The sequence below is a fragment of the Zingiber officinale genome, chromosome 3B (assembly GCF_018446385.1).
Source record: "Zingiber officinale cultivar Zhangliang chromosome 3B, Zo_v1.1, whole genome shotgun sequence".
NCBI classification, from domain to species: domain Eukaryota; kingdom Viridiplantae; phylum Streptophyta; class Magnoliopsida; order Zingiberales; family Zingiberaceae; genus Zingiber; species Zingiber officinale.
In genome coordinates this window covers 49,811,026-49,838,979 of record NC_055991.1, presented here as the reverse complement: position 1 = coordinate 49,838,979, position 27,954 = coordinate 49,811,026, and the positions used below count along the sequence as shown (strand labels likewise).

Sequence of the window (27,954 nt, the reverse complement as noted above, 5' to 3'; positions counted from 1 at the left end):
GTCAAAGTTAAGTAAATTATAACAAATTAAGAATAATTGAAAACATAAACAAGTAAGATTTTTTAGTTTCTTTTTCTAAGTTTACAATTTCTAAGTACACTTTTCAAGGTTTCCCTAAATATTTTAAACTTAATGTAAAATACTGAAAAGGGCGGATAACCATAAGGGAATTTTTTAAAATTATTAGAAATTTTTCGAGAAGTTTTTGGAACTCGTATGTCGAGTTTACGGGGATAAATATTGGGCTCCGGGGAAACCTGCTTAGACTATCCCATTTTAACGAGAAAAGTTGAATTTTTATTTTATTTTATTTTTCTCTTTTCCTCTCTTCCCATCGTCGTTTCCTTTCTCCCCGCCGAACCCGTCCCCGTGCCCAAGCCTTGAGACGCTGTCTTCTCCTCTTTCGTAACCAGCGCTGCAATCGCGACGGTTTCATCTTCCTCACGATTAAAGCTGTGGCTGAGGGTTTTGCTCTCCTTGTTCCTCTTCTCCCTGATCCTCGCTGCCCAATCTCCTTCGCCCTCTCCTTTCTTTTGGCACCGTCACAGACCATCATCGCCCTCTTCCTCGTGGTCCTCGCGATTTCTTCTCTCTACATCGCCTCCGACCACCGCAGGCTGATGCTAGGTCGTCGCCGCCCTGATGTCACCGCCAGTGCCCTAGTTTCTGTCGGAGAGAGAGAGAGAGAGAGAGCTGTTGGTTGGGTAAGTCTTTTTTGCTTTTGGGTCATAGATTCTTAAAGATGGAGGTTCGATTTTAGTACGGGTTATTGTCTAACAGAGATGATGCCCCTGGCAGTGATTCCTGGGTAGCGGTAGTAGCAATACTGTCTGGCTACCAATCTCCAGTAGCTGCTTGCCCTGGCTGTGGGTACTTGGGGATGACGACAGCCCTAGCTCCAGCCAAAATCTTTCAGCAGCAAAAGGTTCCTTTCCATTTCCAGAACTTTTGCTGCTGGATTTGAGCCTTGTCACCCTTGCGCACCACTACTGGCAACTGTAAGCTATTACCAGAGAGGAATGAAGCCAAGTTAGGTAAGGCAAACTTGGATATTTAGATTTTGATTGGAATGTTTGTGATGAATTGTTAGCTGATGATTGTGGTACTCGTCACTATTTTTTCCCCCTAGTAGCTTCTCTGGATTTCGACAGTAAATTCTTCAAGATTAGAGCAGCGCTGAGGCATCAGAAAATTTGGGTAAGTTTTGTGAATTGGGTGAGTTGTTTGGATTGGTTTGATTCATTATGTAGTAGATTGATAATTTAGGGATGGATTGGTTATTGGGTAATTGATCGATGGATTAAGGTTTCTTGGTTTAATAGGATTAGCTAATCGAGTTGGATTTACTCATACTAAGATTAGCTATGCAAGAAAATATGGACAATCAAATGGAAATAAAAACATAGTTTTTATTTGGATTAGGATTTTTGGTTTAGCTATTTTATTTATAATAAACTTAGCTAAACCGTACGATTTATTATAGGATTCAGATTCAAGATGAGCACATCGACATAGAGGTTGATTAGCTCGATCTACATTAGAGGTGGGTACCTTGACCTATCTATTTTGATATGTCTTGTTGATATGTTTAGTAGCTTTTAGCAAGTAGCAATAATTATGTTTATATCTGCATCGGCATGTCACTATTTATTTCTTGACATGATTTGTTTGTTACTTGTTTAGCGTTCATGCCCTGTTTATTATTTATGTTTTGGAGGTAGTGACATGTCATGCTTTATGATATACCGGACTGGTTAGATACCATACCTGACATGTGTGTTGGTGCGGGAAGCATCTAACGATCGAACCGTTATTTTGATAATGGAAAAAGAATTCAAAGTTAAAGTTATGTTGTTATCTAACAAAGTTCATGGAGCTTGGAGGAAAGTCCTAAGTGATACTTAGGCAAAAGTCCTAGTTGCGATTAGGCAGGTGGAAAACCCTAGGGGGTGGTAAACCTAGGTCATAGGGGGAGGTTAGCCTATGCTGAAAGTCTTGGCAGGTCGAGGGCTTCAGGCAAAAGTCCTAGTGGGTGGTAACCCTAGGTGGAAAGTCCTGGTGTCGCGAACCAGATGGAAGACTGGACGGGCCGGGAAGCGGGAGTTCAGCAGAAAGTCCGGAAACATCGAGCGCCGAGCAAAAGTCCAGTCGATCTGGAGGATCGTACTGACAATAGGTAAAACTCATGAGTGGAGTAGGTGAGGACGAGTTCCCCGCAGAGGGAATAGTAGGCGTCGGGTAGACCTAGGACTTCCAATCGAAAATCCGAAGTCAGACCCGGACAGTCCGAAGACTGTCAGAATATTCTATTATCATGATTAATATTTGTGCTAACTTGGTTTTACAGGATGTATTTGTATTTGTATACTAACATGTTTTGCAGGGCCAAAAACTAGAGTTTAGCTTCGGATGAACAGTGTCCGAGGCGCCTCCATGGAGCTTGGAGGCGCCTCGGGTGCAAGCCAGAAGAAGTTAGCGCAGCAGGCTTGGAGGCGCCTCGGACCAGGCTGGAGGCGCCTTGAAGCTGGGATTGGAGGCGCCTTGGACAAGCCATGGAGGCGCCTCAAGTAGGATAAGCGAGGAAAATTTCTGCGCTTATCTTCGTGGCAGACTCGGGGCTTGGAGGCGCCTCGGATAGGCTTGGAGGCGCCTCCAGCACAGTATAAAATAGGGTTTCAAGGCAGCACTCCACATATCTTTGTCCAAGCGATCCTTCTGCGATAAGCTGCTAACGACACGATCCCGAAGTGCTGCGACAACCTCCCGATGACCCGGAGCTTCGTTTCTTCATCTCTTGTTGTCGGTATAAGATCATTATTTTAATTTGAGCTGTAATTGTTATACTTGTAAACTTTATCGATTCTATAGTTGTTGCCCACTGAAAGCGGTCAACGACCGTGGGCCTTGGAGTAGGAGTCGTCACAGGCTCTGAACCAAGTAAACGACCTGTGTTTGCATTGTGTGCCTTTTATTTCCGCTGCTTTATTACTCTTATTACTCGTCAAGTTTTACGAAGTCGATTCCGAAACGCGAAATAGCCATGAGCGCTATTTACCCCCCCTCTAGCGCTTCTCGATCCAACAATTGGTATCAGAGCGGGGTCGCGTTGATCTGGTGCAACCACCAATCACACAATTTTTTTCGTGGTGTTTTCGATTTTACGAAGTCAATTAGAATCGAGCGTAATAGCTACATTCTAATTCTTTTTACGAATCGGTTTTTTCTCGAAGTTGGTGCAACACCACTCGAGCTCGTAAGCTTAACTTTATTTTCTGCACTGCTAATCCAAGACCTAGTCTTGGGACATCTCTTCTATTTTTTTTGTTTTGCATACTATCAATGGTCCAACAAGAGGGTATCAGCACCGTTCGTCCCCCACTCTTCACTGGAGAAGATTTCGGGTACTGGAAGGGACGAATGGAAACTTTCCTCAAAATCCAGTTCGAGACGTGGATGATCGTCAAGACTGGATTGCAACTACCAATCGACGGAGACGGCAAGCCTACTCCCTGCGAAAACTGGGAACCCACCCTAATCAAGAAGGTGGAAGCCAATGCCAGAGTGACCTGCACCCTTTAATGTGGCCTGACCAAAGAGGAGCTCAACAGAGTTGGTCTATTTTCAACCGCAAAGGAGCTGTGGGATAAACTGATAGAACTGCACGAGGGCACCTCAGACACCAAAGTAAGTAAACATGATTTATTACTTAATAAACTATATAATCTAAAGATGCATGAAGGTCAGACGGCGAGTTCACTCCACGCGCGTATTCAAGACATCCTCAACTCCGTCCACGGAATCGGGCAAAAGGTTGAAAATAGGGATATCATAAGGTATGCTCTCAATGCTTTTCCAAGGAGTACATTGTGGGCATCAATGGTAGATGCCTACAAAGTCTCCAAGGATTTATCTTGTATAAATTTAGATGAATTATTTTCTAAGTTTGAACTACATGAGCAGACTAATGCACATCCAATCGAGAAAGGTGTTGCTTTACTTGCAGGTACCAGTAGAACTCAAGAACCAAGATCACGACGAAGAACTGAACCAGAGTCGGAAGAAGAACCCGACTCAGATGATGAAGATGACGAACTGACAACCGAGCTCGTGAACCTCATGAAGAAGCTCTACAAGAAGAAGAAGGGCTTTAAAAAGAGAGACCTAAAGAAGGCAGTACAATCCAAGGAGATTCAACCCAATTCAAAAGTCAAGTTCGAGGTGATCTGCTACAGGTGCAACCAGAAGGGGCACATCAAGACCAACTGCCCTAATCAGAAGGATGCAAAGAAGTGAAGGAAGAAGGCCCTGAAGGTGACATAGGACGAATCGTCCTCAGAAGATATCGACGACGAACTCGATCAGACGAGTCTCCTCGCACTGATGGCCCGGGACCAGATCAATGTGTCCGAGAGCGAAAGCGAGTCGGAAGAAGAATCGAAAAGAAGCTGTTGGTGTGGGAAGCATCCGATGATCAAAATCAAGTTTTGATAATGGCAAAGGGATTCAAAGTTAAGTTTAATTGTTATCTAATGTGTATGATTGAGTGTCTCAGGAAAGTCCTAGCTGCGGTTAGGCAAGGGAAAAACCCTAGGGGGTGGTAACCCTATGCGGAAAGTCTTGGCAGGTCGAGTGCTTCAGGCAAAAGTCCTAGGGGGTGGTAACCCTAGGTGGAAAATCCTGGAGTCACGAACCAGGTGGAAGACTGGACGGGTCGGGAAGCGGGCTTCCAGCAGAAAGTCCGGAGGCATCGAACGCCGAGCAAAAGTCCAGTCGATCTGGAGGATCGCACTGGCAAAAGGTAAATCTCCTGAGTGGAGTAGGTGAGGACGCGTTCCCCATAGAGGGAACAGTAGGCGTCGGGTCGACCTAGGGTTTTCGGTCGAAAATCCGAAGTCAGACCCGGACAGTCCGAAGGTTGTCAGTTTATTCATTTATATATTCCATTGTGTTCTAACTCTGTTTTGTAGGTAACTAACATTTTTATGCAGAGTTAGAAGTGACCGGGATCGGTCGACCGAACCTACAAATCAGCATATCAGATCTCCAGAGGTTGGACCGGGTTCGACCAGGGGATCGGTCGACCGAACCTTGGGATTGGTCGACCGAATCTGGGTTAGGTGTCGACTGGATCAGGCTGACTAGGTTGAGTCAGAACAGCTGATCGGTCGATCGAACCTGTTTATCGGTCGACCGAACCTCGGATGGAGTTTGACCGGATCGAAGCGAAGCGAGAAGATCAGGCGGATCAGATCGCCTGATCGGTCGACCGAACCTTGGGATCGATCGACCGATCCGCGTCGGGTCAAACTTGATCTCGAAGCTTGGGGATCTGGATCAAACTTTGCAGAGCTATAAAAGGAGGCCTCGAGGTGCATATTCAGTACGACTCTCGAACAGAAGATCTCCTGTGCTCTAGTGTGCTGCTCCGTACGCTTCAACAACGCCCTGTTGCTCCGACAATCAGCGACCACTCTTAATATATTGCATTTTGTCAGTATAATCTTTCTTTTTAAGGTCATACTTGTACTCATCTACTTGTAAAGATTTGCGCTATATAGTTGTTGCCCACCGGAAGGGGTCAACGACCACGGGTCTTCGAGTAGGAGTCGAGATAGTCTCCGAACGAAGTAACTTCTCGTGTCTTCTGTGTTTGTGTTATTTCTTTTCCGCTGCATTTACATTTACGATTCCAAAATCGATTGTGAAAGCCACGAGCGCTATTCACCCCCCCTCTAGCGCTTTGGATCCAACAATTGGTATTAGAGCAGGGTCGTTTTGAATCGGTGCAACCACCATTCAAAAAAAAATTTCGTGGTATTTTCAGATTTTTTGGAGTCAATTAGAATTTAGCTTTATAGCTATATTCTAATTCTTTTCTCGAATCGGTTTTTGCTCGAAGTTGATGCAACACCACTCGAGTCCGTTTTCTTTTAAATACTTCCCGCACTACTAATCCAGGACCAAGTCCTGGAATTTTCTTGTAGTTTATTTTCTTCATAGTTGATCTAAAATGGCCCTTCAAGAAGGCTACAGTACAGTTCGCCCCCCGCTATTCACCGGAGACAACTTTGGGTACTAGAAAGGTAGGATGGAGGCATATCTCCAGACTCATTTTGAAGTCTGGATGATCGTCAAAACCGGACTCCAACTACCAACTGATAGCGCGAGCAAGCCACTACCATACGAGGACTGGGACGCATCTCTGATTAAGAAGGTGGAAGCTAATGTCAAGGCGACTTGCATCCTCCAGTGTGGCCTATCAAAAGAAGAACTTAACCGCATCAGCCCCTTCAATAGTGCCAAGGAGCTGAGGGAGAAGCTCATTGAACTTCACGAAGGAACGTCCGACACCAAAGTAAGTAAAAGAGACCTAATCTTCAATAAATTATTTAATATCAAACTGCAGGAATGTGAGACGGCTGCCCAACTCCATGCCCGGATTCAAGATCTGCTCAACGGTCTTCATGCAATTGGACAGAAGGTAGATAACCGAGACATCATAAGGTACTCCTTAAACGCCTTCCGAGGAACACCTTGTGGGCATCCATGGTAGATGCCTACAAGGTTTCTAAGGACCTATCTACCATTAAGTTAGATGAACTTTTTGCAGAATTCGAACTTCATGAACAGATTAATGCACGCCCGACAGAGAAAGGGTTGGCTTTGGTTGCAGGAACAGGGAGAATGCGCGAATCAAAGATAAAGCGCAGAACCGAACCAGAGTCAGAAGAAGAACCAGATTCGGAAGACGATGACGAGCTTACAACCGAAATAGTCAATCTGGTAAAGAAACTCTGCAAAAAGAAGGGCTTCAACAAAAAGGATGTTAGAAAGGCCATCCAGTCCAAAGAAGCCCAACCAAGCTCAAAGGTCAAATTCGAAGTGACCTGCTATGGGTGCAATCAGAAGGGGCACATCAAGGCAAACTGCCCGAACCAAAAGGATCCAAAGAAACCAAAGAGGAAGAAGGCCTTGAAGGCAACATGGGATGAGTCTTCTTCTGAGGAATCCGACAACGAAGAACTTGAGCAGACGAATTTTCTCGCGTTGACAGCCCGAGACTACACCAACGAATCCGGAAGCGAGGACGAATCGGAAGCTGAGTCCGAGAGAAGCCACGGATCCTCATCCATTTCCGAAGGGCCAAACCCCTCTGTAAGTAAAAATCATTTATATAGCTTAATTAATTATTTAATGCATAAAGTAGCTAAGTCCAAAATTCGAATCAAGTCGCTTCTGAAGGAGGTAACACTCCTTAAAGAGATGACTAATATCGAATCCTTGACTGATCCAGTTCAGACTGGAACCTCAACTCAAGTTCAAAAACTTGAGGAAGAGAATTCCAACCTGAAAAGTCAAGTCAAGGATTTGAAGACAACCTTAGAACGATTTTCCTTGGGGTCCAAGAATCTTGACTTGATTCTTGGAACACAAAAGGCAATCTACAATCGAACTGGACTAGGATTCAAATCGACAAAGAAGTATAAGTCATATTTATCACTCATACAAAGAACAAATAGAAAAATGGTTCAAGCATGGGTTCCCAAGTTTAACCTGATCAATCAAGTTGGACTCGGACAATAATGGGTTCCTAAGGATCAAATACATTACCTCAATAGACCATATCGAGGCTATGATCCAGGGGGAGTTAGAAGAAAAACAATAAAAATAAAATTAAATTCAAATTAAATTAAAATTAAATCAAATTAAATTAAAATTTAATCAAAAAAATAAAATTAAACTAAATCAAAATCCAAAAGGAAGGCTCCAGAACAGCTGGCACCTCCGAAACTAATCCACCCAATAAAGGTAAACAAGAGTAGACTACCCGACCGGGTAATTATGGTTAGATTAACATGGGCTAGGTTTAACTTGACCCACGGTACTGGTGAAATATTGGGTGATAGTACGTTGGGGAAACTTAGTCATTGCATGTCTAGGAAGATATGGCTTCGACCTGGTGCATTTGGCTAAGTGGAACTGACTGAAGCTACCCTTTATGAATCCTAACCAGTTAGACCAAGGTTTTGTACTAAGTTCAATGGGTAGGACTATTTGGAAAATCTCGAAGGCATGGTTACTTTAATAATGTCCTTGTGACTCACCATAGCCCAGAAGTTTATCCAAAAAACGTCTGCTTGTTGAACCCAAAGCTAAACCTAAATCTAACACAAAGTTAAACCAAACCCTTAAAGTGAATCTAATTCATCTCACAAAAATTATAGGACCCCCTGATTGAAAACTTAGATCGGGTGAGATGATTAAGAATTAGAAATTAAAATTATTCAAATTTAAAATTAATTCAATTAACCAATTAAATTCGTAAGTAATTCAAATTCAATTAAATCAAAATTAAAATTGAAATTCTAAATTCTAAAACACATATTTTCATAACTTAAAATATTTTTCAAAATTCAATTAACTTAAAATATTTTTCAAAATTTAATTAACTTAAAATATTTTTCAAAATTTTCATTAACTTAAAATATTTTTCAAAATTCAATTAACTTAAAATATTTTTCAGAATTCAATTAACTTAAAATATTTTTTTCTTAAAATATTTTTCAAAATTTAATTAACTTAAAGTATTTTTCAAAATTCAATCAACTTAAAATATTTTTCAAAATTCAATTAACTTAAAATATTTTTTTTACTTAAAATATTTTTCAAAATTCAATTAACTTAAAATATTTTTTTTTACTTAAATTATTTTTCAAAATTTAATTAACCTAAAATATTTTTCAAAATTTAATTAACCTAAAATATTTTTCAAAATTTAATTAACTTAAAATATTTTTCAAAATTCAATTAACTTAAAATATTTTTCAAAATTTAATTAACTTAAAATATTTTCCAAAATTTAATTAACTTAAAATATTTTCCAAAATTTAATTAATTTAAAATATTTTTCAAAATTTAAATTAACGTACATATTTTTTTTAAAAAATAATTAACTTAAAATATTTTTCAAACTTAAACATTTTTCAAAAATTCTTCAATTAACGTCAAACCACCCTACAAACACTCATAGAATTAACTAATTGTTAACTTAGATTGGGTGAGATGGAAAATTAAGGACTTACTTCAATCAAACTGTCTTTTGATCCATCAACTACTTTATGTGTAGGAATTGGATCAATGGATGTTGGATAGTGGATGCTCCAAACATATGACTGGAGATAGGTTGAAGTTCATTAAGCTAAAACTAAAGAACCTAGGATCAGTTGCATTCGGTAATGATGGAAAACTGAAAGTAATCGGAAAAGGTAATATCGAACTTAGTTATGATTTCATCATTCAAAAAGTTTTATTGGTTGAAAATTTTAATTTTAATCTATTAAGTATAAGCCAATTGTGTGATAGCGGATACTTAGTTACCTTTGATAATTCTGGATGCTTGGTTAAAAATATTGAAAATCCTGAAATCACGCTTAAGGGACTTAGAAAAAATAATATCTACACCATTGACCTACCCACACCCTCGATAAAGTGTCTCTTGACACAATAAGAGGAAACCAAATTGTGGCACAGAAGATTGGGTCACACTCATATTAGACTCATCTCGAAAATGAGTCAAATGGCTTAGTTAGAGGATTTCCTAAATTAAGAAACCTAGAAAATACAATATGTCATCCTTGTCAACAAGGAAAACAAATCAAGTCAACCCATAAGTCAACCAATCTAGATAGAACCAACTCTTTACTTGAGCTCCTTCACCTAGACCTATTTGATTCACATGGAGCCAAGTCACTAAGCAAGAATCAGTATTGCTTAGTTATAATCGATGACTACTCCAGGTTCACCTGGGTAAAATTTCTAAAGACAAAAGATGAAACCTTTGAAGTCTTTTGTAATTTTTGTAAATTAATAGAAAATGAAAAAGACACTCAAATAAAAAGAATCAGAAGCGACCATGAGAGAGAATTTGAGAATCACAACTTTATTGAATTTTGTGAATAAATGGGTACAAACATGAATACTCCTGCCCTAGGACCCCTCAACAAAATGGTTTAGTAGAACGTAAAAACAGAACCCTACAAGAAGCTGCTAGGACCATGTTAAACGAATATAAACTATCTAATCAATTCTGGGCTGAAGCAGTTAATATAACCTGTAACATTCAAAATAGGATTTTAATTAACAAATTTCAAAATAAAACACCCTATGAAATTTATTATAATAAAATTCCCAACTTAAACTATTTAAAAGTGTTTGGGTGTAAAGTCTTCATTTTGAACACTAAAGACTACTTAGGGAAATTTACATCAAAAATAACCCCGGGAATATTTTTAGGGTATTCAACAACCAGTAGAGCATATAGAGTGTATAACAAAAATACCCTAAAAGTAGAAGAAACAATAAATATAATATTTGATGAAGAAAATAAATTACCCAACACAATAAATGAAAATGAAAATACAAAAAATACTAACCCAATAAACAGAGAAGATGACAAAATTCAACTTGAACCTATTGAATCTGAAGAACAGATCACTAACTCAAATGGTATACGCCCAACAAGAACAAGCACAAATCACCCATCTGACCAAATTTTGGGTGACCCAACTTTAGGAGTCAGAACTAGGTCATCCTATAGAAACCAGAGCCAAATAGCCTTGATTTCAAAAATCGAACCCAAAACCGTAGAAGAAGCCCTACCAGACTCAGATTGGACTCTAGCAATGCAAGAAGAATTGACCCAATTTAAAAGAAATCAGGTCTGGGAATTAGTGCCTAAACCCGTTAATAAATCCATAATTGACACTAAATGGGTTTTTAGAAATAAATTAAATGATCAAGGTGAAATAGTTAGAAACAAAGCTAGGCTAGTAGCTAAAGGGTTTAGTCAAGTAGAAGGGTTAGACTATGATGAGATCTATGCCCCTGTAGCAAGACTTGAATCCATTAGGATGTTGCTGGCCTATGCAGCACACAAAGGATTCAAGATATTTCAAATGGACGTAAAATCCGTATTTTTAAACGGATTTATTAAAGAAGAAGTATATGTAGGTCAACCCCTAGGATTTGAGGACATAGAACAACCAAATTATGTCTTCAGACTAAAAAAAACCCTATACGGACTAAAACCACCTAGGGCTTGGTATGAATGTCTGTCCAATTATCTAACATCAAAAGGGTTTAAACAAGGTCAAATAGATCCAACCCTTTTCGTAAAAACCTTAGAAAATGACATTTTCATAGCCCAAATTTACGTCGACGATATTATTTTCAGTTCCACAAACTCTAAATTTCTAAAAGAATTCACCAAACTAATGGAAAATGAATTTGAAATGAGTCTGGTAGGAGAACGTAATTTCTTCTTAGGTTTACAGATTAAGCAAACTAAAGATGGAATTTATATTTATCAAACTAAATATGCTAAGGAATTAGTTAGAAAATTTGGCATGGAGAACTCAAAAACAATTAATACACCAATGGCTACAAATGCTAAAATTGACTCAGATTTAGAAGGTAAACCAGTAGATTTGAAATACTATCGAAGTGCGATAGGAAGTCTACTGTACCTAACTGCGAGTCGACCAGACATTATTTTTGCAGTAGGTATGTGTGCACGATACCAATCTTGTGCAAAAGAGTCTCACCTAACCCTTGTCAAAAGAATCCTTAGGTATGTTAAGGGAACCCTAAATGTAGGACTATGGTACCCTAGATCTGGCACCCTTGACCTAACCGGCTACTCTGACTCAGACTATGCCGGATGCAAGCTAGATAGAAAAAGCACAAGTGGTAGCTATCAATTTCTAGGACAATGCCTAGTAAGTTGGTCAAGTAGAAAGCAACACTGTGTTGCTTTATCTACCACTGAAGCTGAATATATAGCCTTAGCTGAATGCACATCTCAGTTGCTATGGATGATGCATACCCTTAAAGACTATCAACTAGAGTATCATAAAACTAAAATCTCAATTGATAATATAAGCTCAATAAATCTAACAAAAAACCCAATTCATCACTCAAGGACTAAACATATAGAAGTGAAGCACCATTTTGTAAGGGATCATATAGCTAAGGGTGATATTGAACTCAACTATGTTGAGTCAAAATCAAAGCTAGCTGACATCTTCACAAAGCCCTTACCTGAACTTGAGTTCAACTCACTTAGAAGACAAATAGGAATGTGTTGGGTAGAGTAGGTATTGAGTTTCAAATCAGTTTCCTAGCTTCACTGTTCTACTTGTTTTCAAAATAAGGTTTTAAACATTCTAGGAAAATATTGTTTTTAAAATTCCAATTTTACTAGATTTTCAAAATATGGAATTAGCTTAGCCTCTACCCTAGAAAACTTGCTCCCCTAAGTTTCAACCAGAGCATCTCACAAACACCTAGGCTTACCTTGCTTTTGTTTGAAAAACATAGAACGGCGTGAGATGCATAGGGTACAGCCTGGACTCAAGAATGCTTATATCTGTGCATCAATATGAGTCTGGGCGTTAAACACCAAGTCAACAGTAATCAAGTTAAGTTTTCCAGCACTAGTCAAATCTAACTGGATATATTGACTTAACTTGACTAACAAGTGAAAGTTGTTGCCCTCTAGGTAATCAGCTATTAGCTAAATGGTTAGACATATGGCCACAAAACAACGTGCTTGATATTTAAACCTTTTTGAGTTTACTCAGGCATGAACTTTAGGGCTCTGATACCTCTCTAAAGTAAATTAGATAATTTGAAGTATATTTAACTTGACTCATGCTTGGACTTAAGGATCAACTGAATTTGAATGAATAACCTTACTTAAATTTTTATAAGTCTAACTACTCCCTCTTTCCAACTTTATCTATATTAAGACATCTTATCAAATTTATAATATCCTTTTAGAATCCTTCAAAATTCAATATTTTCAACTAAAGTATTTGCAAAATGCTTAGCTACGTGAAAATATATTTTTAGCAAATATTTTAGCAAAAACTTTTTAACTCAGTCAATTTTTGAGAAAATTTTATTTCAAATATATCAAAATTTTCAAACTTTCAAAGCAAAGATAATCTTTCAAATTTTATTCAACATTGAGCTAAGTAAACTCTATTAAACTCTATTTTTCACTTAGCAAAAATTATCCCCAAATTAAACTCTATTAATTATGAAAAGCGAAGTGTTATCCAAACATTTTTTCTAAATTATCTCTCTGATTATCAAATCTTTTTGAAAAGTTAGTATTTTCTCAAACATGTTTTTGATAAATGGCAAAGGGGGAGAGTAGTAAAATTCAAAGAAAATTTAAAGAAAATTCAAAGAAAATTTAAAGAAAGTTCAAAGAAAATTCAAAAGAAACTTTTGTTAAGGGGGAGTAGAAAATTCAAAAGAAACTTTTGTTAAGGGGGAACTTCTATTAAGGGGGAGCTTTAATGTGCTTACCTTTTACCTTTTATCGTTATTGCATTTTTTCCTTCTTTTTCCTTAACTTTGAATTTCGGTTGCCATAATCAAAAAGGGGGAGATTGTTGGTGCGAGAAGCATCCGACAATCGAACTTAAGTTTTGATAATGGCAGAGGGATTCAAAGTTAAGTTTAATTGTTATCTAATGTGTATGATTGAGTGTCTCAGGAAAGTCCTAGCTGCGGTTAGGCAAGGGAAAAACCCTAAGGGGTGGTAACCCTAAGTCATAGGTAACCCTATGCGGAAAGTCTTGGCAGGTCGAGTGCTTCAGGCAAAAGTTCTAGGGGGTGGTAACCCTAGGTGGAAAATCCTGGTGTGGCGAACTAGGTGGAAGACTGGACGGGTCGGGAAGCGGGCGTCCAGCAGAAAGTCCGGAGGCATCGAACGCCGAGCAAAAGTCCAGTCGATCTGGAGGATCGCACTAGCAAAAGGTAAATCTCTTGAGTGGAGTAGGTGAGGACGTGTTCCCCGTAGAGGGAACAATAGGCGTCGGGTCGACCTAGGGTTTCCGGTAGGAAATCCAAAGTCAGACCCGGACAGTCCGAAGGCTGTCAGTTTATTCGTTTATATATTCCATTGTGTTCTAACTCTGTTTTACATATAACTAACATTTTTATGCAGAGTTAGAAGTGACCGGGATCGGTCGACCGAATCTTGGGATCAGTCGACCGAACCCACAAATCAGCAGATCAGATCTCCAGAGGTTGGACCTGGTTCGACCAGGGGATCGGTCGACCGAACCTTGGGATCGGTCGACCGAACCTGGGTTAGGTGTCGACTGGATCAGGCTGACTGGGTTGAGTCAGAACAGCTGATTGATCTACCGAACCTGTCTATCGGTCGATCGAATCTCGGATGGAGTTTGACCGGATCGAAGCGGAGCGAGAAGATCGGGCGGATCAGATCGCTTGATCGTTCGACCGAACCTTGGGATCGGTCGATCGATCCGCGTCGGGTCAAACTTGATCTCGAAGCTTGGGAATCTGGATCAGACTTTGCAGAGCTATAAAAGGAGGCCTCAAGGTGCAGCTTCAGTATGACTCTCAAATAGAAGATCTCCTGCGCTCTAGTGTACTGCTCCGTACGCTTCAACAACGCCCTGCTGCTCCGACAATCAGCAACCACTCTTAATATATTGTATTTTGTCGGTATAATCTTTCTTTTTAAGCTCATATTTGTACTCATCTACTTGCAAATATTTGCACTATATAGTTGTTGCCCACCGGAAGCGGTCAACGACCGCGGGCCTTCGAGTTGGAGTCGAGATAGGCTCTGAACGAAGTAACTTCTCGTGTCTTCTGTGTTTGTGTTATTTCTTTTCCGCTGCATTTACTTTTACGATTCCGAAATCGATTGTGAAAGCCACGACTGCTATTCACTCCCCCCTCTAGCGCTTTCGATCCAACAGAAGCTACGGATCCGTATTCGTTTCCGAAGGGCCAGATGCCGCTGTAAGTATTCCTCGACTAAATAATTTAGTTAATTATTTATTACGCAAATTAGCAAAATCGAATATTAGGGTCAAGTCACTTCTAAAGGAAGCAGCAGTCCTTAAAGAAGTGACTAACTCTAAAACCTTGCTTGACCTAGTTTAGACTGGAAGTTCAACTCAAGTCCAAAAACTGGAGGAAGAAAATTCTAGTCTGAAAACTCAAGTCAAGGATTTGGAGAAAATGTTAGAATGGTTTTCTTTGGGCTCCAAGAACCTTGACCTAATCCTTGGGACACAAAGAGCCGTTTACAATAGAACTGAGCTAGGATATAAAACCAAAAAGAAATATAGATCTTATCTATCCTTAGTAAACAGACCAAATAGTAAATCAGTCTAAGCATGGGTACCCAGGTCCAACCTGATCAATCAAGCTGGACTTGGTCAATATTAGATCCCCAAAGATCAAATACATAACCTCGATAGATCATATCGAGGCTATGATTCAGGGGGAGCTAGTAGAAAAACCATCTTAATAAAAAAAATATAATTAAATAAAAAATCAAATCAAATTTAAAATTCAAATTAAATCAAAAATCAAATTTAAAATGTAAATTCAAATTCAAATTCAAATTAAATCAAAAATCAAATTAAATTTAAAATTAAAATTAAAATTAAAATTCAAATTAAATTTAAACTAAAAATTCAGATTAATTCTAAATTTAAATCAAATTTATAAATTAAATTCATACAAAATCTTAAAAATCCAAGGGAAGACTCCAGAATAGCTGGCACCTCCAAAACTTAATCTACCCGACAAGGGTAACTAAGAGTAGACCACCCGGTAGGGTAATTAAGGTTAGAATAAAAAGGGCTAGGTTTAACTTGACTCACGGTACTGGTAAAGTATTGGATGATAGTACGTTGGGGAATCTTAGTCATCGCATGTCTAGGAAGATATAGCTTCGACCTAGTGCATTTGGCTAAGTGGAACTGACTGAAGCTACCTTTTATGGATCCTAACCAGTTAGACCAAGGTTTTGTACTAAGTTCAATGGGTATGACTACTTGGAAAACCTCGAAGGCATGGTTACTTTAATGATGTCCAAGTGACTCGCCATAGCCCAGAAGTTTATCCAAAGAATGTCTATTTGTTGAACTCAAAGTTAAACCTGAATCTAACACAAAGTTAAACCAAACCCTAAAATTGAACCTAATTCATCTCACAATATTATAGGATTCCCTGATTGAAAATTTAGATCGGGTGAGATGACTAAGGATAAAATTAAAATTAAATTAAAATTAAAGTAATACTAAATTGAATTAACATTTTGTTAAATTTAAATTAACTTGATGATCTGTAAGTTTAATTAACTTAATTTACTTAACTTAATATTTTTTCAAAGTTAAATTAACTTAATATTTCTTCAAAAAAAAAATTAAATTAACTTAATATTTTTTCAAAATTAAATTAACTTAAACATTTTTCAAAACTGTAATTAACTTAATATTTTTTTAAAATTTAAACTTAATATTTTCAAAATTCAATTAATTTAATTAAATTGACTTAATATGTTTTCAAAACTTTAATTAACTTAATATTTTTTTAAAATTTAAACCTAATATTTTCAAAAATTAATTTAAACTTAATATTTTCAAAATTCAATTAATTTCAAATTTAATTAACTTTAACATTTTTCAAAATGAAAAATTACTTAACTTTTTTCAAAACGAAAATTATTTTTACCTAATTATTTATTCAAAAAAAAAAGGAAAAAAACAATATATATACACGTGGCGTTTCTCGGAGGCGCCCTAAACAAAGGCGGGAAAAGTCCCGCCGACTTAACCTAAGGCGCCTCGGATCATCTCCGAGGCGCCTCCAACAGCGTTTATAAGGCGCCTTAAAACACATATAGGGCGCCTTCAACCCGATATTTTTAACAAGAACAGAATCGATTCTGTTCATTTTCGGCCGAAAACTCCCACGAGTTTCCCGTGTTTCTCCACGTAAATCCAACACCTAAGGCGCCTTCAACCCATTCAAACTCCTTCAATCCTTCTACAATGCCTCCTAGGTATACCTTAAACCGTCCTATTGTTCTTATATGTCATTCTTCTACATTTTCTTTAATTATATGTTGCATAAATCAGAAAACGCCGACATGCTGATCCTACACCAGCTAGGACCCCTTCTACAGATCCTAGATTCCCCTCAGAGCGACATAGGGCAGACTTTGCTAGATTTACATTTGAATCTATTAAACCTAGGTATGTAGGTAGGACATTTTTTACCCAGTTCTGTCACCCCGCAGTCCAGATGATAGAATACTATCAGTTAGGGAAACTAGTTTACTGCAACAATACAGTAAACCAGGATTTGTGTGCACAGTTCTATCACAACCTCGAGAAGGTTGATGATAGTACATATTCCACCAGAGTTGGTGGAACAAACCTCCAGTTTACTCCCTCCCTGATTCGTACTAGTTTAGAGTTTAGGGAGTCTACATATACATTCCTATGCTACCCGAGTAGGGATCTACCATTCGGTGATCCCTATTCCCATATCACATTAGACACCATCTATACGCATTTTTTTGGGGAGGAGAGACCATTTGGCTTGACTGAGTTCAGGTCAACTCTTCTTAGGGTTCAGGACTACGTTATGTACAAAGTCCTGACAACATGCATTTTGTCGATCACATCTCGGGATGTCTCGAAGATGCGACCGTCTCACTCATTCTTTCTGTATGCCCTGAGTCAACGTTTAGACATAGACATTGCACTGCATATGTTCCATAACATTATACATGCATCGAGTACAGTCACATCAGGAGTAGTCCACATGCCCTACTGTCATGTCTTGACTCAGATCTTTTCCACCTCTAGGATAGACAAAGCCATAGGGACACTTATCCCACTTACACTATACAACGAGTTAGGGCAGCGCAGTCTTCGGTTAGCCAGTATAGAGGTCACTGCTGAGGGGATTCTAGCCTGGAAGGGTCGGCCATAGCCATCCACTACTCCTATTGCTCCAGAGGCCGAGGATGCACCGGGCGAGGGAGAGGAGTGTCCCGACTTCTTAGCCGAGGATTTTTTCGCAGATCCATTACCTTCCACCTCTACCGTGCCTTCTACATCAGCCGGAGCTTCGACTTCGGCACCACTTTCCGTCGAGGACAGACTCGCTCGGCTCAAGATTCAGTCCATTCAGACGCGACGGGCTGTTCTAGATAGCCATCGCTTCCTCCGATCTCTATGATCCGAGATAGCTGTAGGATTCGCTTCTCTCCGGGGTGAGATACGTCGCCAGGGACAGCCTGCACCCGAGCAGCCCCTTGCACCACCTCCAGCTGATGATCCTGCTTTTTGACACTATCATTTCATGTACCTTGGATATTACACAGACACTTCCATTTTCTAGTCTGGTTGTACTAGTGCTTAGTAGAACTCAGTTACTCTACTTATTTCTGCTTACCAATTTTATTTGCTTAATTCTGCCAAATAGGAATGTGTTGGGTAGAATAGATCTTTACTTTCAAATTTCTTACATCTATTAAAAAAATGCTTTTTTCAGAAATTATCTTTACAAATACTAGGAAAAATAATGTTTTCAAAATCTCAGTTTTCTTAGTTTTTTAAATTTGGACTTAGCCTAGGATCCTCCTCCTAGAAATCATGTTCCCCTAGTTTCGGCCAGAGCATCTCACAAGCACACTAGGCATAACGGTGTGAGATGCATAGGGTTCAGCCTGGACTTCAGAATGTTTATCTCTGTGCATCATAGTGAGTCTAGGCGTTAAAAACTAACTTTACATTAATCAAGTTAAATCATCCAGCCCTAGTCAAATCTAACTGGATCTATTGACTTAACTTGACTAACCAAGTAAAGGCTGTTGTCCTCTAGGCAATCAGCTAGTAGCTAGATGGTTAGACATGTGGCCAAGAAATTAAGTGTTTGATTTTTAGGGTTACTCAACTTGCACATTAGGGCTCTGATACCTTACTAAAAGAAATGAATTAATTTGCAATCTCTTTAACTCAGCTCATGCTTGGATATTACGATTTTAAGCTTATTAATCCTCCTTTGCCTTTAAGTATCTTGGAATTCTTTATTCGGTTAAATATTTTGTTAAATGGCCTTAGCCTTTCTTAATTTTCTCTCTTACCAAATTATTGTTCAAAAAGCTTTTTCAAAATTAAGAAAATATTTACCAACAAAACCTTTCGAATTTATTTAAGTATTTCAATAGCTTTTGAAAATTTAGCTAAGTATTTTTCTAACAGATTTTCAAAATTTAACTAAGTACTTTTCTAACAAATTTTCAAAATTTAGCTAAGACTTTCAAAGTATTTCAACTTACCTGAAGTATGCCTCAATATGTTTTTCAAATTTTACAACATATTTTTCAAAGAGTTCAACTAAGTTTCAAAAATTGTCTAACATTATCTTTCAAAGTCAACATTTTATTAGTTTTTTAAACTCAGTTGAAAGAAAAATATCTCTTTAGACCCTTATTTCATTTAGCTAAGAATTCTACAATTAATTTCAAAACATCTCTGTTATCAAAGTATCTTTATCCCTCTTTAAAGCCTAATGTTTATTTAATTCTCTATTTTTCTAACTATAAAATTGTTTGAAAAGTTAGAATTATTCAAACTTGCTTATTTTTGATAAATGGCAAAGGGAGAGAGTAGGAAAATTCAAAGTAGGAAAATTCAAAAGTAAAATTTATAAAGAGAGCCTTTATTAAGGGGGAGCCTTATAAAGTTTAAGTTAGTTTTAGCTTAACTATGCTTGCATTTAAATTTTTTTTAACTTGCTTAAACATTGAAAAATATTTATGCATCTATTTTACTTAACTTTGAATTTCAGTTGCCATAATCAAAAAGGGGGAGATTGTTGGTGCGGGAAGCATCAGACGATCGAACCGTTGTTTTGATAATGGCAAAGGAATTCAGAGTTAAGGTTATGTTGTTATCTAACAAGGTTCATGGAGCTTGTAGGAAATTCCTAAGTGGTACTTAGGCAAAAGTCCTAGCTGCGGTTAGGCAGGTGGAAACCCCTAGGGGGTGGTAAACCTAGGTCATAGGGGGTGGTAACCCTATGCAGAAAGTCTTGGCGGGTCGAGGGCTTCAGGCAAATGTCCAAGGGGGTGGTAACCCTAGGTGGAAAGTCTTGGTGTCGCGAACCAGGTGGAAGACTGGACGGGCCGGGAAGTAGGAGTCCAGCAGAAAGTTCGGAAGTATCGAGCGCTGAGCAAAAGTCCAATCGATATGGAGGATCGTACTGACAACAAGTAAAACTCCTGAGTGGAGTAGGTGAGGACGCGTTCCCCGCAGAGAGAACAGTAGGCGTCGGGTCGACCTAGGACTTTCGGTCGAAAATCCGAAGTCAGACCCGGACAGTCTTAAGACTGTCAGAATATTCTATTATCATGATTAATATTTGTGCTAACTTGGTTTTGCAGGATGTGTTTGTATTTGTAGACTAACATGTTCGCAGGGCCAAAAACTAGAGTTTAGCCTTGGATGAACAGTGTCTGAGGTGCCTCCATGGTGCTTGGAGGCGCCTGATAACTAGCAATTTTATATGTTATTTTGGCTCTTGGACTTGATATTTTTATCCTCTCATATGCTTAATTCTGCATTTATATCATATTTTATGAGTTGAGATTTATTTGAAGCGTTGATCTAATTTTTCCTATATTTTTCTGATATTTTATCTAAAATATGCATCTTGTTTTGTAGGGAAGTAATCTAGACCGTTGATCAAGATCCATGATCAAGGCATCAAGGAGATCCAAAGAAGTAAAGCCTCCAATTCAAAACCCACTTTTAAAGCCCAAACTTGAAGCCGAATGTCAAAGCCCAATTTCAATTCTTATTGCATCCGGATCCGAATCTCACTCAAACATTTCAACCCGAAATCCAAGACCCAAACCCGTTGAGAAACCCCTCTTTCCCCGCACGGCACAGTGTCGAACTCTCTTCTTCTCCGTGATTTCTTCTCCGCGGCAGCTAGGGCACAACGTGCCTTTCTCTTCTCCTTCCTTTTCTCCGGCCGGCGGCTTCATTTCATCTCTTCACCGCCGCCGGCCGGTCCTCCACACCCAACCTCCTCTTCTCCAATCTGCTCCAAGCGGCGACGGCAGCAACTCAACGATTCCTTTGGGCGGACAACGGCGTGAATCTAGGGCTTCTTGACGGTGAGGCATTCTTCTCCGGCAAGCACTCTTCTTCATACCTTCCTCAGAGGAGGGACTTCTGTGGACGGCGTTCCGGAAGCAGGAAACTTCACAGAGGAAGTCGGCTGCCCTTTTCTTCTTCTCCGTTGAATTTCTCCTTCTTCCATCATTGAGCAGTGCTGTGGACTTTCGTTGACGGTGTTCCGAAGATTGGCATGATTCCAGCAATCTCAGTGTGTCCAATTCCGAGAGAAGCAAGCTCCATTTCAAATTGTGTATCAATTTCCAGTAATGATCAGGGGCAGTAGTTGAGTTTGCTGTTCACCGGTGCCGGTGTTCCAGATCCGGGCCCTTTGTGTGACAGCGAAGGGTAGTTGACTTGGTGTATGATCGTGGAGGATTAGATTGGTTAACTAGGATTTATTTGTTGTTCTTGTTTAATTTTGTAGTTAAGTTCTTATGCTTGTTTAATGTGTAGTTGTTAGCTTAATTTCATGTTAGATCTTCTTATGATGCATGTTAATTAGTTTTGGTACTTTGTTTAGTTCATTATGTATGATTGTTGATCTTGTATCATAGGGTGACAATGTGGTACAAGTTTAACTTTTATGCATAATTAGGTTTTGCTTAATTACTGTTAAGTTTGTTTAATCAATTGTCTTTGTTTGATTGTTGCTTCGTTTATGCATGTTTGAGTTCTTTGTTATGTTTCATGTTATTCCCATTAATAGATATTCTTGTATCGTAGCGTGACAATGCGATGTAGGAAAATCTTCAATGATTAGTTAGAGTAGACATAGCTTTATTACTTGCATTGTCTTCCATTATTTAGATTAGATTTCATTTGATGCTTCGTTATTTCGATCCTTAGTTTAATTGTGTTGATAGTTAACCCATAGCGTAGAGTGACAATGCGTCGTGGATTAATTATTGACACCTAGTTAAATTTCATTCTAGCATTAGATTAGTTTCTTACTTGCTTTTCTTTTTATTTGTTAGGTTTAGAATTAAAATCCAAACCCCCTTTTCCATATTGAAAACCCCCCAAAAAAATATATATAAATAACACACGATCCTAAGTTTACCATCCTATTGTTGCTTTCGTTGGCGGACGACCTGAGTCATTCCTATGCTACATTAGCTTAGGAGGGGTTTGGTATTACATCATTTGATGCCCAATTCGCGACAAAATTGGGCCTTAATCAAATTGGCGTCGTTGTCGGGGACAAGTAGCGGTGTTTGGTAATTTTAGGATTGTTTCTCTCTCTTTTCTTGTTTCTATTTTTTGTGGTTGCAAAAATTTAAAAACATTGTTAGGGGCTTAATTATTTCATCTCTTGTATGCATGTGTATTATCTTATATATTTTCCTATGTCTTTTGATGGTATTTGCATGAGTGTTTCAGGAAAAATCAGGAAATCTGTGCATTATCAGTAGTTTTAGAGTTTCGGTGTGTTCAGAACCTCAGACTTAATGAGCAACATGAAGAAGGACACTGAAAAGACTCTCAGAGAGCTTTGGGCACCAGATTTGTCAGTTGATTCATTCTGCATTCAATATTCTGATTTAGAGACAGACTTCGAGTTATGGAAAATTGTTCATTTACTACCGAAGTTTCATGGACTTTCTGGTGAAGATCCCAACAGACATCTGCATTATTTGGAGATGGTTTGTTCTTCATGGAACCCACTTGGCATATCAGAAGAAGATGTTAGATTTAGAACATTTCCATTTCCTGTAACACCCACGAAATTTTAAGATAAGTATATGAGCATTAATCTCTTTAGAGCATGAAAGTAAGAGGAATCAAAGAAATAAATAATAGAAATAAAAAGAAGAAGAGGTCAAGGTTTGAACCTTGGACCTCCGACAAATAATGAAGATAAATTGATGCATGACAACCACTAGGATAATGATTTACATATGGATAGGAAAGAATGGAATCTTAGTTAAAGGTGAGAAGAAAAATAAAATAAAACTAAGCAAAAGAGCAAGAGAATACCAAGTGACTTACCTCCTCTTCCTCTTGGTTAAGAGAAGGAACAAGAAGAAGGCAAGTTGCCTTCCTCACCCTTCCCTCTACTCATTTTCATGGGAATCAAGAGAGGAGTGATGGATGAATTAAGGGAAGGATTAATGAAGGCATAAATTCCCCTCATGATGAATAAATATAAAATGAGAAAAGAAATCTCTCATTTTTCTCCTTCTTCCTCCTCCTTCTCCCTTCTCTCTTCTCCACCGAGACCAAGGGGTCTTCCCTCTCCTTGATCCGAACACTAAGTTAAGTTCTTCTCCAAGAAAGCTAATTTTCGAGAAGAAATCTTAAGTTCTAGCCCTTCCAAGCAAAGGAAACCAAAGGAGGCACAAGAAGAAGAAGCTTCTTCCTTTCTTTAGCAACTAGAACATTTTTCTCTAAGAGAAACCACAAGCGAAAGGATGTAAGTTCCCCTCACCTGTGGTACAATAGCATATAGGGATTTTTCATGTAAATAGATTTGCTTAACAACCTAGGTATTGTTTCATGAAAATCCATGGTTTTTAACCAAGATCAAAAGAAAGAATCTAAGTTTAAAGACCTAACTAGATGTGCTCAATATACTTTTTGTGACATGTATATTATGGTAGGAGTTTATCCTTATGTTTTTACGCTAAAAGGGTTATAGGTTCATGAACTTAATATTTCGGCCAAGCATGAACAAAAGAACTAGAAGAGCTTCAAAACTAAACTAAGCATGATCTCTTGTACTCATAATATGTGCTCTATGATAATAGTGTGGTTAACATATTTGTTCCCAATTGTATGTTGATTTAACTTAATTTTCATTCACATGGGTATTCGGCCATGATAAAACTAAAAGCCTAGGAGAGCTTTAAATCTAAAACTAAGCATGCTATGTTTCTCTAAGATAGGGTAATTATGATGTGCCATGATTGTATGAAGATATAAACCCTATTTCATATGCAAGAAGATTCGGCCATATTAAGATGTGAAGCCTAGGGAAAATTTATAACAAGTCTAAGATGCTCATGACCTTCTTGATGAAATGATATGAAGTTAACTTGTTGCTTTTATGCTTATTTGTTGCATAGAATGATGATTACATGTCTATAACCTTCGGCCACTTAAGGTTCCAAGACCTAGGATGATTAGAACTTGAACCAAATTGCTTATGTTATTTCCTTATAAATGATACCATGAAATTGTGTAGGTTCTCATGCTTTTTAGGACACTTGAACTTTGGTTTTGAGTCCTACACCATTCGGCCATATCATGTTTAAGGGCCTAGGAAACCTAGAACCTAACTCAACTATGCTCATGTTAGTCCTTAAAATGTTTGCTATGAAATATGTTTAAGGTTCTCATGTTTTTTAGGACAATTGAACTTTGGTTTTGAGTCCTACACCATTCATCCATATCATGTTTAAGGGCCTAGGAAACCTAGAACCTAACTCAACTATGCTCATGTTAGTCCTTAAAATGTTTGCTATGAAATATGTTTAAGGTTCTCATGCTTTTAGGACACTTGAACCTTGGTTTTAAGACCTATACCATTCGGCCACATCATGTTTAAGGGCCTAGGAACCCTAGAACCTTACTCAACTATGCTCATGTTATTCCTTAGAATGTTTGCTATGAAAGTTGTTTAAGGTTCTCATGCTTTTAGGACACTTGAACCCTAGCATCAAGTCCTACAAGTTTCGGCCATGATGAAAGTAGAGACCTAGGAATCTAAGAACCCAAACCAAACATGTTCAAAGTATTCCTTATGATATAAGATATGATAAAGGCTTGGGGTTCATATGCTTTCATGTTGCTTACTAAACTAGGTCACAAATTAGCATGTTTCGGCCATCACATGATATTAGGGTAGAAACCTAATTATGATATTTTATGTGCCTCACATGCAATGCTTTATGACATGATAAGAATATGCTATGTAGCTATACTCATTTATGTGGTTAGGACTTATGAGTAACAATGTGCTATATGCCTAAATTCATGATATGCTATATGCTCAAATTTATGATGTGCTGTGTGCTTAATTATGCTTATGACCATGATATGCTGTGTGCTCAAATTCATGATATGCTGTGTGCTCAAATTTATGATGTGTTGTGTGCTTAATTATGCTTATGATCATGATATGCTGTGTGCTTAAATATGCTTATGATCATGATATGCTGTGTGCTCAAATTCATGATGTGTTGTGTGCTTAATTATGAATGTGATCATGATATGCTGTGTGCCCAAATTCATGATATGCTATGTGCTCAATTTCACATGCTTTAAGTATGCCTAAGAGTTTCCTCCCTACAAGTGGGATCAAGAGCACTCTTCATAATATGAATATGACATGAAAGTTATGCTAAGAATTTTATTATTATGACATGCTACTTTACTTTTAAGGCTTGTACCAAGGGTGGGCTCCATAAGCGCCCCGGGGTCGATGGACTAAGAAACAGGCCTCGTTAGGGATGGGCTCCTAAGTGCCCCTAGGTCGATGGACTAAGAAACGGGCCTAGTATGTATGCCTTGTAGGGCTCAAGACTTGCTACCTTGGACCTACATAGGACGCACGCATTTATGTATGTGGTACAAGCCGGGACCCTAATCATGTTGAGATTATGTTTAAGTATGTATGTTATAAGTTTTAAAAGACATGTTGCATATGTTTTCATGATGCATGTTTAAGAGTTCACCTTGCATATACCTTAGGTGATGCCATGATACCTTATGTTTATGACATGATGATGCCATGATATTTATGATGATGCTTATGACATGTATGATGTTTATGTTGTGTGATACCATGATATCTTATGTTTATGTTGTGATCATGCCATGATATGCTACATGATATGATGAAATTAACTCCATATGATATGACTTGTGTTCTTAATATGCTATACATTTTTTTTTGTGAGTAGGAAAGGAACTTACTGAGCCATGAGTGCTCACAGCTTACTTTCTTGTACTACAGATAAGGACAAGGGATGGATGAACTAGGGGAGCAGCAGGAGGGGCTAGAAGGATGTGTGTGGAAGTGATTTGGCTAACGAAAAAGAAAAGACCTGCTTTCATAAAAATAAGAATTATGCCTAGCTTTATGTCACTACTTCATATCTCCATGACATTTTATTATGTGTTTGAGCATCATGTCTCAAAAATATGTTAAGTATGCTGTGTGGTTTATATGTTAGATGATTTGTCATGGTGATTTAAAAGCTAAAGAAAAGTTTTAAAATTTTACGAATAAGACTTCCGCTGTAATTAGTAAGTAAGTATGGTAAAGTAACCCCCGTGGCATTAGCAGGAGGGGTGGAGCGTTACATTTTCAGTAGCAGATTCAGCAAAAGATTGGTTGTATTGTCTCCCACCCAACTCTATCACCAGCTGGATTGAGATGAAGAAATTATTTCTGGCAAGGTTCTTTCCTGCTTCTAGGATTGCAGCTATTCGGAGGAGTATTTGTGGAATCCAACAATTTACTGGAGAACCGTTTCAAGATTATTGGGAGAGATTTAAAAGACTTGTTGCTAGTTGCCCTCAGCACCAGATAAGCGATCAACTACTGATTGTATACTTCTATGAGGGATTACTTCCCATGGGCAGGAGTATGGTTGATGCGGCTAGTGGAGGGGCTCTAGTTAACAAGACATCTGCTCAAGCTAAAGACATTATCGAGATTATGGCTACTAATTATCAGCAATTTGGGACTAGACTGACGATTACCGAGGATGTTCATTCCTTTGCTAATGTACTCCCTACCAGGATCCAGTATTTTCAGCCTGATCCTCAGTCTTATCAGATTCATCAGCAGGACAGGTATAATTCATTTGTAGGATTCGAGTATGGGAATACACAACAAGGGATTTCTAAGTGGCCTCAACATTATCAGTCATATCTTCAGCATCAGCCTGAGCAGGATTTTAGGGGGCAGTCACAACAACTTGTACAACATCAAGAAACACAATTTCAACCAAGAACACATTCATCGACACAATTATAGTTGCTATCAGATCAACCTACTACATCAATTCTCGAGGAGATGGATTGTAGAGTTTGTGATATTCCTGACTTTGATTTTGCTACTCTGCATGATTCTTCTAGTTTTTTACATTGTGATGTTGTAGTTGATTCTGATAATATTTTTGTTGATGATATTGTTGTTTTAGATAGTCTTGATGTTGCAGGTTTTGTTATTAGTGATGATGGAAGTGTAGGGGAGACCCAAGAATCACTTCCTTCGATTATTCTACCACCAATTGAGCCTTTTATTGTACTTAGTGACGATGGAAGTGTAGGGGAAACTCAAGAATCACTTCTGTTGATTGAACCTGATCCAGAGCCAGTACCTTTACCTGATCGAGATGACACCACATTCACTATACTAGAGCCTTCAGGTATCTTTCAGAATGGTAAGGATGATATTTCTTCTGAATTTTTAGGAAATATCATGGAGGTAGTTCATTTTGATTGTAGTGGATGTGATGCATTTTGTGATTCATGCTCTGTTGATTTTGTTAATATTTCTAGTCCTTCTCACACAGCATGTGTGCTGGGAATGCATCTTTTTATTTTTAGCGTGCAGGACTTCTACAGATATTTCATTTGCAATAAATCATTCAAGGATGCATGCTACTACTTGAAGAAAGCCCTAACTTTCTATGCAATAATGAAGCTTCTGGAGTGGATGCTCCAACTGAACCGTCTTCGACCACCGGAGAAAATTTTTAAGGAGGCGAAGGTGGAGGAAGCATTTTTCACTTCACCTACAACCATTCCACTTCCAGAATGGCTTCTGAAACTGAATCGACTCCGACCGCCAGAAATCAGGGGAGTTGGTTCCATCTCACTTTTTCTTTGCCTTTCTGCTTGTATATATTTGTTTGCTTGATAGTTTATTTTTAGCTTGTCTAGTCAGCTTTCATAA

General features: G+C 38.3%; 1 long non-coding RNA gene across 3 annotated transcripts; it reads left to right on the top strand.

Annotated features, from left to right (window-relative positions):
• Positions 1–352: 352 nt before the first annotated feature.
• Positions 353–26,054, top strand: LOC121968279. Of its 3 annotated transcripts, none has more exons than XR_006108039.1 (5): positions 353–704; positions 799–1,034; positions 1,133–1,197; positions 1,484–1,543; positions 26,002–26,054. It is a non-coding gene; the product is annotated as an uncharacterized LOC121968279 (long non-coding RNA). The 3 variants fall into 3 exon arrangements; XR_006108041.1 differs by having other exon boundaries at positions 1,130–1,197; XR_006108040.1 differs by lacking the exon at positions 26,002–26,054 and adding an exon at positions 20,583–21,568.
• Positions 26,055–27,954: the final 1,900 nt, after the last annotated feature.